The sequence below is a fragment of the Schistocerca cancellata genome, chromosome 9 (genome assembly GCF_023864275.1).
Source record: "Schistocerca cancellata isolate TAMUIC-IGC-003103 chromosome 9, iqSchCanc2.1, whole genome shotgun sequence".
In the NCBI taxonomy this organism is placed as follows: Eukaryota; Metazoa; Arthropoda; class Insecta; order Orthoptera; family Acrididae; genus Schistocerca; species Schistocerca cancellata.
The window spans coordinates 353,508,561-353,521,327 of NC_064634.1; the positions used below are offsets into that span (position 1 = coordinate 353,508,561).

The 12,767-nt window shown below is 42.1% G+C and overlaps 1 non-coding gene across 1 annotated transcript; it reads left to right on the top strand.

The window, feature by feature from the left end:
* Positions 1 to 12,454: 12,454 nt before the first annotated feature.
* Trnat-ugu (transfer RNA threonine (anticodon UGU)) lies at positions 12,455 to 12,528 on the top strand. The gene has a single exon. It is a non-coding gene; the product is annotated as a tRNA-Thr (tRNA).
* Positions 12,529 to 12,767: the final 239 nt, after the last annotated feature.

Genomic DNA, 12,767 nt, shown 5'->3' on the forward strand with positions numbered 1-12,767 from the left:
TTCAGAGGAACATCTATCTCCAAGAAGTCTCTGGACCTAGAAAAAAAGAAGTCATAAGATTAACATTCTGCACAGTTCTAAGAATAATGAAACGCCTAAAACTATACATCCACTCTAGTTTTCATTATTTAACATATATGTTAACATTCTCTCATACATTTTTTGTAGAAAAAAATCTTGGAAAAGATAATCATGTGGAATAGAGAAACTCCATAATAAAAGATCCGTAACTTAATACCGATTGCTGTTAGAAGGCTAAATATTAACATATAGCTACATTTACAGATACCGTAATACTTTATAGAAAAATGATCTGGAATTCTTACTTCGGCAAGTAAGTTGTGTTAAGGGTAGTTCTTAACATTACTGGTCATGTAAATTCATGTAAATAATGTTAAGGGAAACAATTTAACACAGTTTACTTGCAGAAATAAATATTCATATTTACCTGATTATCAACAACTCTGGAGGTGCTTTCAGCTTCAGGAACGTATTCCGGGTCTTTATCAGAGTCATAAGTATCCAGGACATCTCCACATTCGTTCAAAAACTCACTGAAAAGCTTGTTTTTCACACAAACATTGGACACTTCACTCTCACTTGCCGCCATGTTTTAGGCACTTATCATTGTTTACTTCCACACGAATCGAAAAAGCTGCTGACAGCGAAAATCTGAAAGTTGACAAAGTGGTGCCACCTATCGGTTTTTCGTGGAACTTTTTACTAATATGAATGAAACACACCATCTCTGACATTTTACAGTTAATATCTCTGTTTCTCGTGGACTGTCCCTTACCACTGTTTACTGCCGAGTCCTTCATATTTAATATAGGAAGGGGAAATGGTATTAAAAATCTCGAAAAGTATCTGCCCGATTTATTTCAAATTTTTACCGGATACTGTAATGAACACTCGGATGGATATAGGCTGTATATTTTTTTAAATACTGGTGATTGTAATTAAACAACAGATACTCAAAGGGTTACAGTGTGGGTTGTAACTATCATATGGCAGCTAAACTTGCTGGACACGCTAATGCATTAACACGGAACCAGTTTACGCTGAAAAAAAAACAGTTCCAATTTTGCCCTCCAGGTGCAAATCTGGCGCTGTACAGCTCCTCATCGACATCTACGGTGCTTAGGCTTGCACTAAAAAAAGCTGTGTGAGTAGCAGTTCTTAAAATCGACATTACGCCTTCCTCACTTGTTTGACTTTTCTGCCCACATCCTCATCCTAATCCATTTCATAGTGAAACATTTCTGTATGTCCTTTTTGCATTCACTGTGCCTGATTTACAACTGGTAGACAAAGTTGGAACTAATTTTTTTCCCAGCATATATCGGTTCCGCATTATCTACCAAGTTTCGCTATCATACGATAATTACACCTCTGTGAGTAGCTGCACTTTAATTAAAACCACCCAGTATATTGCATAGCTAAGTATCTATGTAATATATAAAAGAGAAACGTTATTAGCAAAAATCTCGAAAGTTCTTGACCGGATTACTAGATTACTTCATATTTACACACATTACTTTAATAAACATTTCGATGGGCGTAAGTTTATATAAAATTTTGGAGAATTCTTAACCAATTTCCTTCAGGTTTACAGGACACTCTAATTATCGTTCATGTGGACATTGGCTATATAGTTTTTTAAACAATAACGTACATGTTATATATATATACATATACATACATACACACACACACACACACACACACACACACACACACACACACACACATATATATATATATATATATATATATATTTATTTATTTATTTATTAAAGTAAATTGTATAACTATGAAGTAAACTGGTCAAGAGATTTCCGAGATTTTTGCTAACAACGTTTCCCTTTTATGTATTACATAGATATTTACATATGTAATACACTGGGTGATTAAAATTAAAGTGCAGCGACTCACAGTGGTGTAATTATAGCAATAGTAGGGCGTTTATACCATTAGAAGAAGTTTTTCTTCCATACATATTCTTTCTCATGACTTATATTTCTAAACAACAGTTGTATACACAATAATGTGCTGTTTTGTTTTCATCCTCGCAGTCGGTTTTCACACTAAATAGAAAAGTTGTGTCTACGGCTATATCAGCTTATGATGAGAATACTACAATGGAATATGGATTTGCAATAACAGTAAAAAAGGCTCTGGATTGGAGAAAAGGGGAACGCGTAGAGGGACAGAAAAAGTCGGGAGGAAATCGACGTAGAGAGGGGGAAGGAGGAGATGGATAGACGGAGAGGTAGGAGGGCATGGAGAGAGAGGAATCAGGAGGAGATGGACAGAGAGAAGGGGGAGGAGGTGATAGACAGAGAAAGGGGAGACGATACGAGATGGACAAGGAGAGAGGGAAGAGGAGATTATGACATAAATTCAGTTCCTGTACATAATCAGCAATTGCAAGCATTGCCGCATTCGCTAGGTGTAAAAAATGATTTATAAAGAAAATAAACTGCTAATATACAACGTCTTTAAATCGAATTAAAAAATACAAGATAATTTCTCCTGGCCACAGATTCCTATCTCCGGAAAATTTGTGCTTGTTAAGTTTTAATAGCTATGAAAATACTTGTAACATTTAAAACGAAAAACGTGGGGTCATACAACAGATAATCCTAAGTGTGTAAACTACTCATGCATGAATTATGTATAGCGTACACCCCACGGTTATCGTTTTAAATGTCACAATTATTTTCAGGGCTGTTCAAAGTTAACAATCACATATGTTCAGGACAACCTGTATGGGGTTAGGAATCTTTATGGGGACAGGAAAACTTATTTTATACTTTTTAGTCCGATTTAAAAATCGATATGTAAACAATTATTTTTTGCGTTTTAGTCTTGTGTGAGTGAGTTTTTTCAATATATTTCAAACATTTTCGTGTGATTACGACACAGTTGACTTAACTTTCAGGTTTATTTTAGTTTTTCTTCACCTGAGTCGTGCAGTATATTGCTTCCCCCTATGTACGTCTGGCGATAAGGCCTTGAAGGTAAAAACTAAGGAGATTCGAGTTTACACAAAGGCTTACCGGAAACTGTTCTTTCCGAGAACCATTGACGAAAAGGGGGAAATGGTAGTGCTGCACAAAAGTACCATGCGCCACATGCCACAGAAGAATTCGAGTTAATATTGCTGGAATGTACCCGAATTAAGTCGGGTGATGCTGAGGGAATCAGATTAGGAAATGAGACACTTAAAGTAGTAAGTGAGTTTTGCTATTTGGGAAGCAAAATAACTGGTGATGGTCGAAGTAGAGAGGATATAAAATGTAGACTGGTAATGGCAAGGAAAGCGTTTCTGAAGAAGAGAAATTTGTTAACATCGAGTATTGATTTAAGTGTCAGGAAGTCGTTTCTGAAAGTATTTGTATGGAGTGTAGCCATGTATGGAAGTGAAACATGGACGATAAATAGTTTGGACAAGAAGAGAATAGAAGCTTTCGAAATATGGTGCTACAGAAGAATGCTGAAGATTAGATGGGTTGATCACATAACTAATGAGGAGGTACTGAATAGAATTGGGGAGAAGAGGAGTTTGCGGCACAATTTGACAAGAAGAAGGAACCGGTTGGTAGGACATGTTCTGAGGCTTCAAGGGATCACAAATTTAGCACTGGAGAGCAGCGTGGAGGGTAAAAACCGTAGAGGGAGGCCAAGAGATGAATACATTAAGCAGATCCAGAAGGATGTGGGTTGCAGTAAGTACTGGGAGATGAAGAAGCTTGCACAGGATAGAGTAGGATGGAGAGCTGCATCAAACAAGTCTCAGGACTGAAGACCACAACAACAACATTGCACTGTTATACGGTTCTGAGCTATGTTGAAAGTTTCATGTCACCAGCTCAGCGCGAAATGAGAGGAGTAAACAAAGTACCCTCCGCCAAAGCGAGTTAATGTTGTACTATTATGCAGATCTGAGCTAGGTGAAAGGTTTAAGTCTCCGCCTCATCCAGATGTTAGCTTTAAACCAACAAAATTTGTACTGAACGGACAGACGTGAAAGCAAAATACAATGAAAACAAGAGTCGTACCATGAAAGAATCACCCGAATTGGACGGAAATCATCCTCTCTGGCCATCGGGGCTCATTTCGAAGCGGGACTAACCAATGAAGACTATTTTACTCCAGTCAGTGAGATTGCAGCCCGAAGACGTCTGGAGACGCTCCGGACAATGGTGGGATACCAGCCTGGCTCTCGCTCGCCATCCGGTCCGAAACCAGGAGTTACAGTCTGTAGTGCCATTTCTTTTCATAGCAGGATCACTTCGGTTGTCATGCGCTGTAACCTTACAGCACATTGGTACGTCAACGATATTCTACGCCCCGTTTTGTTGCCCATCATTGCAAGCCGTCAAGTGATTACACTTCAGCAATATAATGCTCGCCTGCACATGATGAGTTTCTCCTGCTTGTCTTCGTGCTTGCCAAGCCCTATCTTGGCCAGCAAGCTCGTCGGATCTCCCCCAGTTGAGAACGTTTGGAGCATTATGGGCAGTACTCTGAAACTAGCTCGAGATGGTGACGATCCAAAGCGCCAGTTGGACAGAATCTGGCACGAAACCCCTCACGAGGATACCCAACAACTGTATCAGTCAGTACAAAGCCGAATAACTGCTTGCATAAGGGTCAGGGGTTGATCAATGAATCATTGACTTTCCCAGTTTGTGAAGCTCTTTATCTTGAATGAATCATCCAATTTTTATGAAATTGTAATCATTTGTTTGTCTGCACATGTACGTCGCAACACTGTTTTCCGTCTCATTCGGGTAATTCCGTCGTGGTGAACCGTTTCTTGAACACGGTAAAATGCGTGTCTCTACGTGTGTATGTATGTTCAACAAATCCACATAAAGTACTGCATCGATTTCAGCCAAACTTGGTACACATATCACTTGCTGTCGGTAAACAACCACTGTGGGGTTAAGAATCCGCTACCTCTCAAAGAGTAGGGGTAGGGGTAAAAAATAAGCGTAACAAGCCGTTCATAAACCCGGATTATATTCATCCAGTATCTGAGAGGACTTGGAGACTTACAACAAACTTTATAAGTCACTACAGTACATGTGAAACTACCGAGCGAGGTGGCGCAGTGGTTATCACACTGGTCTCGCATTCGGGAGGACGACGGTTCAAACCCGCGTCCGGCCATCCTGATTTAGGTTTTCCGTGATTTCCCTAAATCGCTTCAGGCAAATGCTGGGATGGTTCCTTTGAAAGGGCACGGTCGATTTACTTCCTAACGCTTCCCTAATCCGAGTTTGTGCTCCGTCTCTAATGACTTCATTGTTGACGGGACATTAAACAAAAATCTCCTTCTCCTTCAGTACTGTTATACTGGACAACGCGTTCCTGAAATGTAAAATGACTCTTCGGAGTTTATGGCAAAATTATAGTGGCTGTCCGTTTTGTCTTTGTTTATCTGAAAGTAGCAAACCTATAAAGAACATCTGAAGTTTCACCGAATAAATATAAACAGTAAGTACAGAAGAGTAAAGAAACAATTGTATCACATGTGCGTAAGTATTATAGTAATAACAACGATTCTTCTACTTATTATTATTATTATTGTTCCTATTATTACTATACTTATTTTTATTAGCATTGCTGTTATTATTATTATTACTATTTATGCTTTCGCACGTGTGACACAAATTGTTCCTTTATTCCTCCATTCCGATTGTTTATATTCATTTTGTGGAACTATAGATGTGCTCTATAGGTTTGCTACTTTCAAATAAAGCGAAAGAAGATTGCCGACAAAACATTGCTATAAACTCTGAACATTCTTTCTGCATGCAGGAGTAGCTTGTCCTACACAACATATCACACGTACAGTACAACAAATGGGATGACCAGGGCTCGAATTCGGGACCCTTTCTACGATAAACTAAAGCTCTGTCGACTTCCTCGCGGGAGCCCTAAACGAAAGTCACTCACATTTAGGCTTTTCCTGTGCTCCGTTCGCCAAGTGTTACTTATTACTTCCGTTTACCCACGTTCTCCGCGACGACGGGACATGGAGCAAACTATTTGGAGTTTTCAATTTACCGACGTACAACGTTTGGTACCGATCTGATTGTCTGACATCGGAAATTTGGGTGTTACAACGTTATCAGTAAAACTAAACTCCGTCCGAACAGGCCATGAAGGACCAACGATACCGACCTGCCACCGTGTGGTCCTCAGCCCAAAGGCGTTAGTGGATGCTAATATGGGGCTGGGGGGGGGGGGGGCGGTGGTCAGCACACGGCTCTCTCACAACGTTAACACATTCTACGCTTTAGTTTACACGGGTTGTCCGGGAAGAGGCGTAAGAGGACCGCTTTGAAAATCTGTTCATTAGATTGCCTATCTGCAGGCGCGAACTAATTCTATGCTACGATCCGCAGCAGGGGTTAACAACGAAACTTGAAGCACAAATTACGTGTGCGAGCTGTTATTCTACGAATTCTTCAAACCATCGGCAGGTTTGTCTCTCCTAGTGTGGCGTACATAGCAATGACATGCTGCATATGCCCACTGGTTCCCTAATACCATATTGTGGGACATATAATTTTCAAACACAGTAAAGATGTTTAACTATGTTACGTTCAGGAACCTGAGCCTTCATTCAGTGCTCATAGTCTGACCTAATCAATGAAATCCCTGCCTTAATTAGTAAGTACTTTCTTTACAAAACCATTTTCAAATGTTTTGTGAACGCAACAGCGAATGTTCTATATGTCTTATTAAATGGTTCAAATGGCTCTGAGCACTAAGGGACTTAACTTCTGAGATTATCAGTCCCCTAGAACTTAGAACTACTTAAACCTAACTAACCTAAGGACATCACACACATCCATGCCCGAGGCAGGATTCGAACCTGGGACAGTAGCAGTCCCGCGTTTCCGGACTGCAGCGCCTAGAACCGCACGGCCACAGCGGCCGGCTGTGTCTTATTAGACTAGCCTTTCTGGTGCGTGTCTACTACTGCGGTTGAAATCTTCACCGCCATTGAAATGAAGTCTGGAAATAATTAAAATATCAACAAACCACGTTCTGCAGTTAATATGGAAAACACCGTTCCATTGCGAGACAATTTTGAAAATCGATAATAAAGGGAAAATAAGCATAACGAAGGAAATGGTAGAACTGAACTTTTGATCAATCAAAAGTATTTGCGTACTATTTCAGCTATATCTGGATGTGCGAAGTAATAGGTCGCAGGTTTGTGAAAAGAAGCAGCTCGGCGACTGGATTATCAAAGGGAACCTAAATTAGTACGATTTAAATATGCATATATCGCTTTAACCACTGTACGACGTTGCTCATGACACAGATATCGAGGTCGAGCGTAGCTTGCGAAGAGGCATATTTGTTTCTATGCACGTAAATCAGTCACAAACACGAAGATTTCCGTGAACTCCAAGATAGTTCGTGTAATCCTACCGGTCTTTGAAACCGGCTTATCGAGCTCGTAGTCGAGAACTTAAGATTAATGTAAAAGTCGGAACATAGTGCAACGTGATATTTGTAATTCACACAGACCACTACCAGAATTGAAAGTCGTTTCAGGTTACAGATTTATACACACATCAAAAAACGTCTTGCATCACCCCGGTTCCCAGAACTCCTGAAGATAGACGTTGGACTCTGGATACTGTATCACAGCCACAGTCCCTTTGACTGTTCAGAGATGTCACTAAACCCGCCCAAAGATGTAAACAACCATGCATGAGCAGCGCCTATTAGACGGAGGGGCTCCGACAGCCGATCAGTTCCAGTCATTCCGCCAGGAAGGAGGTACATGGCTGTTGTTCAACCATGCCTAGACGGTCAATACCGCAGTTCGATCAAGTCCGCATTGTTACTTTGTGCCAGGAAGGGCTGCCAACAAGGGAAGTGTCCGGGCGTCTCGGAGTGAACCAAAGCGACGTTGTTCGGACATGGAGGAGATACAGAGAGGCAGGAACTGTCGATGACATGCCTCGCTCAGGCCGCCCAAGGACTACTACTGCAGTGGATGACCGATACCTACGGATTATGGCTCGGAGGAACCCAGACAGCAACTCCGCCGTGTTGAATAATCCTTTTCGTACTGCCACTCGACGACGTGTTGCCACTTAAACTGTGCGCAATAGGCTGCATGATGCGCAATTTCACTCCCAGCGTCCATGGAGAGATCCATCTTTGCAACCACGACGCCATGCTGCGCGGTACAGATGGGACCAACAACATGTCGAATGGATTGCTCAGGATTGGCATCACGTTGTCTTCACCGATGAGTGTCACATATGCCTTCAACCAGACAATCGTCGGAGACAAATTTGCATGCAACCGGGCCACGTTGAACGTCTTAGACACACTAACCAGTGAGTGTAGCAAGGTGGGGTTCCCCTGCTGTTTTGGGGTGGCATTATGTGGGGCCGACGTACGCCGCTGGTGGTCATGGAAGGCACCGTAACGGTTGTGCGATGTGTGAACACCATCGTAGGACCGATAGTGCAACAATATCGACAGCATATTGGCGAGGCATTCGTCTTGATGGGCGACAATTGGCGTCCCCACCGTGTACGTCTTGTGAATGACTTCCTTCAGGATAACGACATCGCTATACTAGACTGGCCAGCATGTTATCCAGACATGAACCCTATCGAAAACACCTGGGATAGATTGAAAAGGGCTGTTTATGGACGACATGACCCACCAACCACTCTGAGGGATCTACGCCGAATCACCGTTGAGGAGTGGGACAATCTGGACCAACAGTGCCTTGATGAACTTGTGGATAGTATGCCACGATGAATACAGGCATGCATCAATGCATGAACTACTGGGTATTTAGTGGTATCAGTGTGTACAGCAATCCGGACCACCACCTCTGAAGGTCTCACTGTATGGCGGTGCATCATGCAATGTGTGGTTTTCATGAGCAATAAAAAGGGCGGAAATAATGTTTATGTCGATCTCTATTCCAATTTTCTGTTCAGGTTCCGTAACTCTCGGAACCGAGGTGATGCAAAACTTTTTTTTGATATGTATCCACCAATCAGCACATCCATACACTGCGAATGTCAGAAATACACGATTACGAAGCGTATTGCCTCTCTATGTTCCGAGCGGTTAAATTTACCGTAGAGTGAAGCTGTTGCAGTTTGCGTGAATCAAAGTCGGCATACTCAAAAAAACGCCATGTGTGGAACAGCCAAATGTCGGGGACAGGAGAACTCGAGAAGGAGGAACTTAGAACGCTTCATAAATGATGCATGGCTTGGTACCGATCGCTACAAGTTCCGTTTTGATCGAAGAAGGCTGAATATTCTTGTCGATGTAAAAGTGCTTCAGCAGGCATCTTTCTGTCACGAGACATAAACTCATACTGACTTTTTTTAAAATCTCCGTTGCGTTCTTTTGAACTAGCAAGTTCTGTATAACAATAGAGCACCATTTATATTGAGAAACAAGACGTGTTTCCTAGATACTATGACCAATAATGGTAGGTAGTCTACATCTCGGCTTCCAAGTTCACGATCAGCAGGTCGAAAGATTTTTAATAAACAGCGTATCTTCTACAGTAGCCAAACAGTGTTTTAGCGCACGAGCAGCGTCCGTTGCTTTCTACAATAATTCAGTTTTTAATTCTAATTTTTTGTTAATATGTTGAAGCAATATGTACCATTACGCTCAGGTTCATAATTTCAGTTCATGTTAATGCATTCGTTCACTGCATTCGTTTTGAATTCATTTAAGCTCTCTGTCCGTGCCTCCACAAAATTTGATTTAAATAACTCATTTACGACTGACATTTTCAAACACTCAAAATGTGTTTTGCCTACAATTTTTACTCGCAGTTAGTTTCAATCATAAACCATCATCAGGTCACAACGCAAGATATGAAAGTGCATGACATATAGAGTATATCTACACTAATAATAAATCTGTAAAACCGTTGTGTCTGACTGTCTGTCTGAGTATGCTAATCTCCAAAATTAATAGACGAATTTTCGTAAGATTATCACTATACTTGGAGCGTAGCTCTGGGCAACGTGTGGTCTGTATTTAATTAAAATCGGATAATAGAACGAAAGAAATCGTGATTTACAGTCTCACTTAAATCCGTCGTGTCTGTCCGTTTGTCTGCTTGATCATGCTAATTTGTAAAAGCTCGAGACGTCAGTTTTTTTACAGTTAACTTGAGCGCAGCTTGGAGCAATACGTAGGCGTTATTTCATCAAAATCGCAACACAAAAAAATAGATATCGCAATTTAAAGTTTTATCTAATATACTCTGCTCAGCTTAACAAATGGTTCAAATGGCTCTAAGCACTATGGGACTTAACATCTGAGGTCATCAGTCCCCTACACTTAGAACTAAGTGAACCTAACTAACCTAAGTACATACAAGAGGCAGGATTCGAACCTGCGACTGCAGCAGCGTGATTCCGGACTGAAGCGCCTAGAACCGCTCGGCCACTGCTGCCGGCTCACCTTAACAGTTCGGATGTTTAATCGTAACGGCGTAATACACCAAAGAACCAATAAATGGCGCTGATAGTTCCGTAGTACACCACAGAACCAGTAGATGGCGCTGTTAGTCTTTTTAGCTCAGTGGCAGATGAATTTTCGGAAGTTTAAGACAGTGACATAAATAAGAGCCGCAATCTTATCTTTGCAAATACAAATTAATATCGAATTTACCTGGCTAGGATATACAAATTTACTGATTTCGCTTTGTGCATTAATAGCTTAACGACACTACTATCGATAGGTTTTATTTATATTATTTGTATTATTATATATTTTTATTTATATATTTATAAATATATACAAATATAGAACTATAGAACAGTGAAATTAACGCCTGATGAGAAGTAACTGCATCGTGTCCTTGATTCAGTGATTGCATCACCAGCTAATTTTTGCCATTTCTATATGGTGTGCCAGTGGAAGACGACGTCAGTAGCGGCTGTAACTTCTGAGCCCGGTTCGATCTCTGTGCTCAGTTCTGATATGGAGACGTCCTTCTTTTCCACAGCAAGTCAGGTCTTATTGGTCACCTGGCAGCAGTACTCTTCCATCTCCTGGCAGCCAGAGTTTTCTCTTGAATGTTACCTTCACAAGTATTCTCTGACTTACTTGCTTACTTACTCCTCAGCTGTACAGCCCTTGAAGGGCCTTGGCATGCATTACAATATCCTGCCATTCTATCTGGTCCATGGCTTTCCGTCTCCATCCTCTGACATCCAGCTTTTTCATGTCTTCTTCAATTCCGTCCACCCATCTCTTTGTGGGACGTCCCTTCCGTCGTCTGCCTCCAGCCTTGCCATCAAAAATCTTCTCACATGTTGTGCCTTCATACTTACCACGTATCCTGCCCATCGCAGCCTTCTTATTTCAATGGCTGTGACAATGTCAGATTATTCAAGAAGTTGTTCTAATTCTGCATTTGTACGGATGTGCCAACCTTCTTGATCGTATATTGGACCGCATATTTTACGCAAAAACTTTCTCTCCCAAATGCTAAGGATCCTTTCCTCATTTGCAGTCATGGTCCATGTCTTGGCACCATCCATAACAGCTGTCCTTATAATTGTTTTGTAAATGAGGATTGTAGATTTTCGTGACTGAAGTGAGCTCCTAAGCTTAAGTAGTGTGGGAAAGTAGCATCTGTTGCCTGCTGCTTTCTAGCTGATGATGTCATCTGCCTCTGTGGTACTTGAAGTTTCTCACCCTTCCAAACTCCTTGTCCGCTGTCCTGAGATTTCCTAGGTCTCGCTGGTTGGTCATTGCCATATATTCGGTCTTTTCGACACTGACTACCAGACCAAGTTCTTTTGAACCTCTCTCCAGTTGTTGATAGGTATCAGCCAGCAGAGCAGTGTTGCGTGCGAGTAATGCCATGACGTCTGCGTGGGCTAAGTACTGCAGTGAACTTAGAATAAAATGAACACCCTTAGCTGCTTACAGCCGTTGACATACGTCAACGGGGACAGATGAAAATGTGTGCCCCGACCGGGACTCGAACCCGGGATCTCCTGCTTATATGGTAGACGTTCTCTCCATCTGAGCCACCGAAGGCACAGAGGATAACGCCACTGCAGGGATTTATCTCTGGCACGCCTCCCGCGAAACCCACATTCTCAACGTATTGTCCTGCTCTACATTTGTAGTGCCCCCGCCCATTATACTCATTACTCGCGGCGCGTTGCCGATTCCCGTAAGAGTGCGGGCACTGTTTGTGCATTCGCACAGAAGAAGAAGATGGTCAAGTGGCGAATGCACAAAAAGTGCCCGCACTCTTATGGGAATCGGCAACGCGCCGCGAGTAATGAGTATAATGGGCGGGAGCACTATAAATGTAGTGCGGTACAATACGTTGAGAATGTGGGTTTCGCGGGAGGCGTGCCAGAGATAAATCCCTGCAGTCGCCCTATCCTCCGTGTCCTCGGTGGCTCAGATGGATAGAGCGTCTGCCATGTAAGCAGGAGATCCCGGGTTCGAGTCCCGGTCGGGGCACACATTTTCATCTGTCCCCGTTGACGTATGTCAACGCCTGTAAGGAGCTAAGGGTGTTCATTTCATTGTAATTCCTCCTAATTACTAAGGGCGTTTTTGGTTCTGCTCTCAACTAATATTCTGTGCTCAGTAGGCTGTTCATCCCGTTGAAAACCCCCGTAGCGCAGCGGTAGAGTTACCGCCTACCACGCAAGAGGGCCGGTTCGATTCCGGTAGGGTGTCGTGTGATTTTCATCATC